The sequence below is a fragment of the Anomalospiza imberbis genome, chromosome 12, assembly GCF_031753505.1.
Source record: "Anomalospiza imberbis isolate Cuckoo-Finch-1a 21T00152 chromosome 12, ASM3175350v1, whole genome shotgun sequence".
In the NCBI taxonomy this organism is placed as follows: domain Eukaryota; kingdom Metazoa; phylum Chordata; class Aves; order Passeriformes; family Viduidae; genus Anomalospiza; species Anomalospiza imberbis.
Window position 1 is genome coordinate 7192647 of NC_089692.1, and position 7144 is coordinate 7199790.

A 7144-nucleotide genomic window follows, 5' to 3' on the forward strand; every position below is an offset into this window, starting at 1 on the left:
TGAGACAGAGCTTCTCTGATTATGCACAAACACCAGCTGAAGCTTATCTCCATGGATGGCAAATTCAACTTATCTTTCAGCAGCGTGAATTTCCTCAAGTTGTGCAGGAATTACCTGCTGCTAATCATACCTGTAAGCTGCCAGGCTTGGCAAAATTAACATCTTTCACCTGCTGTGTTTTGGTTGCTACCATATCAAGTAAATACTTTCTAGCACCCCATGGTGATGCTGGGACATAATTGTGCTGCTTAATAATTTTGAGACTTTCATATTTTGTCAAGTGCAGCCAAAACTGGTTTGCAAGCAGAGCTATCCATGGAGGAAAACAAGGAATTGCACAGACAGCATTGTTTAATAGTGTTCAGGCAGAAATATTTCTATGTATACTGTAAAAATTATAATGACTACACATCCTCAGAAATCTTGAGCTGAACAATTTTAAACAATTTAGCATATATATGCACAGAATTAGCAAAGATGCAGCCACCTGCTCATGTGTACATTTTTAAAGCTAATTGAAATGTATACTTTAACACTTTCAGTGGGGTATTGCTAGCTCAAAATCCCCCTGTGATATTCAAGATACTTCCAGGTTTTCTGGAACTCTGTATTAAGCATCTCCTTAGCAGTACTCAAATGGTGTAGAATAACTTAGGATGCATCATCCTTTGAGTGAAAACTGAAACTGGACCACCCCAGAATTCCACAGACAACACTCATAGTCACTCCGAGCAGGTCATTTTTAGATCATGAAAAGAGAGAAGTCACCCACACACAATCTAGAGAGGAAAAAATTCTAAACACCACTACAATTGTTGAGATACTGATAAGACATTTCATTTAAAATGTATTACAGACAAACTGGCTTTTTACTAATTTGCTTCAGCTTTCCTAGAACTCACCCCTGTCTTTTCAAGGTAAGTCATCTTTCATTCCAAAGACAAATGCTAGATGGAAGGTCCTGAGATTCATTGCTTTTTCTGAAAATAGCCTTTCTGATCTTGCCTTGGCTGCCCACAGTGCTGCATTGGCTTTCAGTGTGTTTGCATAATGCAAACGCAGCATTGTGAACTCAGCAAATGGATTCCTGACTGAAAAGTGTAACATTTTAATGTCTGTGGGATTTGTAGCAAAGAAAGCAAGTTGTGTCTGGGACAGGTTTCAGTTGAACAGCCAAGTAATCTGACCAGGAGTTGAAAAAACCACTTTAAATATCCCTTTAAAATCATCAGTACAACTAAAACTGTGCATCCCCAGAGACAGTCCTGAGCTAAGGGGAAAGAGCCCCAAAGCTGCACCAATGCTCTTCCCATGCACGTGGAGAGGAAACCAAAGCTGGATTTGGGAGATCATGTGGACAGGAGACACAAGTGTGACCTGCTGAGCCCTTGCCACTGCTCCCTTCCTAGCTGTGAGCTGCCAGTGCTTGGCTCAGGGTCAGCTAAAAGAGGAGCTGGCTTTGGCAGGCCAGGGCTGATCACCAAACCCTGATAACTTCTGTTCCTGTGAGAAACATAACCACCAGCCTGAAGGGACTTGCTCTCATCAAGTTTTAAACACCACCTTGCGTACGTGGTGTTTAAATGGACTTGCCCTCATCAAGTTTTAAACACCATTAGAGCTCCAATGCTCTAAACTCAAAACTGAGTTTCTTCTCAACATCTCAGCAAATAATTTTCAGAAAAAAATTTGGAGGATCAGAACTACATTTTTCTCACCGTGATACAGGGAAGTTCTTGCCACGGGAAGCTCTTTGATGCCTCCAGTGAAGAGGCACTTGCCCTGAAGTCAAGCCACACAGATTGCTCAGGAAAAATGGACACAGGACTCCAGCTGAGACATTCCTTTGCTGTCTGTGGAAATATTAACATACTCTAATAATTTATTTATTTGAAAAGAACATTGTAATGATGGGCAGTATAACCACTGAGACTTCCAAGTTTAGGCGAATGGCTAATATCCACTCACTGGCCCAGGGCTTTGAGCTTGCTGTAAATGCAAATTGTGATTCCTTTTCCCACATAGCTCCTATGTCTCAGTACTGAGGGTTTTTTAAAAAGAAATATATAGAAAATTGTAATTAAGTACTTCAGAGCCATATTCTGTTGCGTATCCTTGTAAAAAGGAACAGGAAAAAGAAGATATTATTCTTTTTGTGCCTAAATCTTTGAAGAATATGGTTAACTGAATAAAATACTAAAAATAAACGCTTGGATCCTCTAACCCAAGTTTATGTAAGATATTAAATAATGCTGCATTATATGTAAAGATTCCTATAGAAATACCAGAGAACTGAATATTCACATGTTGTTGACCATGGAATTTTTAGCAATGTTTTTCATATGTGAGTCAAACTTACAAGGCAGAGAAATGTAAGAGGATTTGAAGGGCAAGTGCATGAGCATGTCTGAAGGAAAGTCATTAATATCATAAAATATTCGTCATAATGGCCTGATAAATGAGCTTTCATACATCCTCCTCAAGACTCACAGCATTTCAATATGCCTTTTTTTAATTACCAAATGAAATGAATTGACCTTGAGCATAACTTGAGTGCTGGCTCATGATTCTTTACACGAAGTCTCCGTTCATTCAGCCGTGTCAGTGCAGTAAATTTACAGTCATTTTCCCTCTAATGCACCAGTCAGCAGAGGAAGTTAAGGGTTTTTGCACAGCAATGTTCCTGCCAGTCAGCTGAGGATAGCTTCTACTTTCTGTTTGCAGCCCATGGATGACTATTCTAGATACATGTGAGCATCAGAAATGCAAATTAAAATTACTTTTGTAGAGAAAATAAATAGGAAAACTTACAAAGAACCTTCAAAAATAGCTGCATTTCGCTTTGTTGTGATGCACCTTCCTCTTTTGCCACAGTAAATTTGTAATTAGGTAGGATTTATTTACCTTGGTACCTGCATGTTCTGTAAGTGGCATAGCCCTGAGACAGAAACTGGGTTGATGTCCTTGACACTTAGACCATCAGAAGTTGAAACATTACACTCACACCAATAACCGAGAATTCAATTCTCCTTCTGTTTGGAAAAGCAACTTCTGTTCCCAATGTCCTTTTTATATTTCCACTTCAGATCTTCTCCAGTCATTGCATTACTGCTGCCTGGACATACAACTATTTGCAATTGTTTCCTTCACTTCAGAGTAATGCCATAAATTTCAATGCACCTGGGAAATTAATTTCTTCAGATGAACACATACCACCCATACAATGTGTTAGACAGACAAAGAAAGGCCCACACCTTCCTAAAATACCTTCACCAGATCAGAATTGGCTTGTCTTGACCAGAGATCCATCTTTGGTGCCCCTTGTGGCTCAGCATCCTCTGTTTCCACAAAATACTTTTCACTCTATAAGAATAAAAATTATCCCACATAGAAAGAGAAAACTGCAAACTTTTAGAAAAAATGTATCAAATACCCCAGAAAAGTTTAGATGCTTAGGTGTTTACAGAAAAGTGTGTATATTATCAAATTAGAATAAACATAATAATAATGAGTTCATTGCAAACATGTCACTTTTCATTCAATAACTGGGGCCTATTGAAAATGCTCTTGAAATACCCTCTTCTAATTTGCTGGTGGTGTGAATTCGGGTTTGGAACAAGGCCATGTATCTTTTCATTATGAAGCAATTTTCTGATCCTCTGCATTTATTACAGCTGTAGTCCTGACAGTCCATACCCAACCTTGATTATCATTTGGTATTTATACAATGCTAACTGGAATCTTCTGCATGAAGCTGCCACAACCATCACAACTAACAATGCTTAATTCTGCAACAGGATTCTTGCTTATTGTCTCCATTTACCTTAAATTTTGAAATTTACTGCAAAAAGTGAGACAGAAAGGAGACACAAAGGAGAACTATCCGGGAAGTAAATGAGAAAAGGGACCTGTCAGCTGTAATTACTGTGTAAATGAAATATAGAGCCTGTCTCAGTAATTCACACCCACACACCGTTTGTGTTTGGGGCTTTTTAAGAAAACAGCAGGCTTATGTTTACATTTCTTTTGACAAATGTAATGTCTTATTTAAGTCTCCTCCTCTTCCAATGAATTCAGAGTCAGAAAGCTAACCTAATCTATTGTCTTATAGATTTTATTTTTAGAGCTTCAGCTCAAATCTTATTTTTCAGTAAAGTTTTATGACATATATGACATTTCAGCATCACTGTGTTATCTCTCAAGCTTCAACATCCTTTTCTTCTAGATTTCATTATGAGTCATAGTTCATTCATTATTCTCTGTTACTTCATTTTAAGGTACTGTTACCCACCATGATTTCCTGATGTGCTAGACTGAAATATTCCAATCCATCTGACACTTGCATTATGTAGCCTGCTTGGGTTGCTTCTTTGAAATTTGTGGTTTTTCTTAAAAGTGGACAGATTAAATTGCTGCTACATGGACAAAAGAAAATGCTGGTAATCAGTACAAGTAGAAAGGCAAAAATACATAAGGAAAAATCAGACAGAGTAAGTGATATGGGGAAGATGGAAAGAAAAATCAAGTTCTCTGATGACAGTGGACTCCATGAAAATGAAACAGAATGCTCCTTTTGTGAGACGCCTGCAGGTCAGAGACAGAACTGGCTTGCAAAGTCCACTTGCCCTAGATTCAACCAACATTTTTGGATATAATTTGATTTCTGTGAAAGGAAGAACATTTTTAAGAACTTTTCCACTACACGAGCAGCATCCTTTCCAACATATCACTCTTTTCTGTTGCATACTGCCAGGATTGTCTGTTCTAGTTCTGTTCTCCATTCCTCATTCATCTCTTGCCTCGCAGTTACAGTCTGGTCCTTCATCCATGAAGAATGAAATAATGTCTATCCTGGTGATGTATTAACAGATCAGGCACCTGGAAATGAATTGGCTGTATTTTGAGTCAGAAAAACCAAAGGTTTTATCACTCTGGGGTCCAGATGCCCAGGGAGAAAAGGTTTTAGTTGATGAGCAGGTGATAAGGAGCTCCATGGAAAGTCAAGTGTGCACTTGCAATGGCTGTCTAGCCTAGTCTATACTGCATTATGGGATCAAAATAATGCTGGAAAAGGTAAAAATAGAAACCTTTTGGTTGTTATTTGGTACTGGGTTCATAATTGCAAGAATAATATTCTCAGGAACACATAAGTGGAATAGCATTAGTCTATAAGCATCTCTTTCAAAGCTAAAGTGCTGCCAATCCTTAAGACATACTCCTCTGTAATATCTGTGAAAATAGATTACAAATCTACATTCCCACCCTCTGGCAATTCATGGGAGCAAGCATCAGGACACACTCCACTCTCAGTTTTGAGGCTGAAATAGCAGCCCATGTATTTTTCTATGTATATAGTCACAGGTCTGAGCATTTCTGTCTTTTTTGTTATTTAATGACAGTTAAAATGTAAATATATTAATACTGATATTAATATATATAAATATATTATAAACACTTTTATGTTAAACATATTCTTCTAATATACATGTGTATTATACATTATATGTCTGATAAACTGGCTCTTTAAAAGAAGTGATCACTATTTGCATTATAATAAATACTCTATAAATACTAGAAGAAAACCTACTGCTTTCAGTCTCTGTAATATGATGATCTGTTTCCTCGTATGCTGAATATCCTGAGAAATGGCTAGATAAGATTTTTTTTTGCTTCTTTGGGAAGCAGTGGATGTAATACATAATTAAAGTTGTTTTTACATGACAGGGTACTCAAAAATCATTTTGAACATAAAGTCATCATTTCCCAGTTCATTAGCTTTTCAAACAGATCAAAATTGCCAGTACCAAACAAATGTTCCCTCTTCTTGTGATCAATTTTTAGTATTTCTGTGTGTTGCGTAGTAAGACAACAGTTTCAAATTAAGAGTTGCTTTGAAATGCAAAACCTAAGCAATTCATACTTTAAAAATTATGGTTTTATTGGAGGATTCTTACATTTTTATTTTTATTTTTTTAGGGACAGTTTGTCAAAATCTACAAAGATCTAGATCAGTAAACCTGCCTGCTTCACCAGAAATATTGGCTATTTGCATTTACTTCACTGAGTGCAATTCATGAGGAACTCAGAGGATTCATCCTAAAATTACTAGCAGAGGTTCATAAATCCATTTCATTCTGCTTTATTGCTAAGCATTATTCTTTTGTTTCATCCAGTTATGGCAAACTGGTGCAAACTGAAATACTTCTTTATAAAAATCTGAATCAAGATACATTGCTGCTGGCAAGCCCTGGTATAGTTTTGCAGGGTTCTGCAGATTGTTTTAAGTGAGCATTAAACCATGCTTTGAAAACATACTGGTTTGTGTCTGAAATAGCAGTAAGTACAAAGCAAGTCAAAGCAGAGTGCTCTACAATACTCCTTTGGCCTCTCACAACATTTCCTTAAATTGATGGGATGATTTTAGTCCTTTGTGGATCTGACCTCCAGCATGCAGCTGAAAATCTCCCAGGCCATGAGTACCATCGTTGCTGCTCTAGACTGTTTTCATTTCTGCCTGTGTCAGTCTGAAGTAACGAGCTCTCCTGCTCCACCACCAAAGGAAAACACACTGATCTTTCTTCAGGCACCTGCTTCAAGCTCCAGACTTCATGCAGAGGACTCCCAAATATCAGTGGTCACCGTGCCTTTCTGAGATACTGTTAAAGCTCAGATGCCAAAAATGTAGAAAAATCCTGTACTACATGATCCACAAGTGAACCAAAGAAAACTCTCTTGTATCAAAAGGAATTTACAATATCTTACTGGACAGAAAATAAATCAAGCAGGGCGACAACACCCTGCACAGTATGGCAAGGAATGAAACCCTGGGTGCAAAGGCACTACATTACTGAAATCCATCCCAGCTGTGGGAATTGAAGTCATGGATATGAAACTCCAATGGTAACTAGATTCCATAGTACCCTAACACAAACATTGGGACTTTATGTACTCACCTAAGGTGTTTATTTTTGTACTTCTTTTTTCTGTACTTAGCATGGAGGGGTTTTGCTGATGAGATTTCGCCTCAACAAATCCCTGATGCCAGGCCTGGGGTGTTTTTTAATGGATGGATTGGAGTTTTATGCAGCTGTTCTGTGCTTTCCTCTTGTACGAAGCTTAGAAGGGACCAGAGCCATCCACCCAT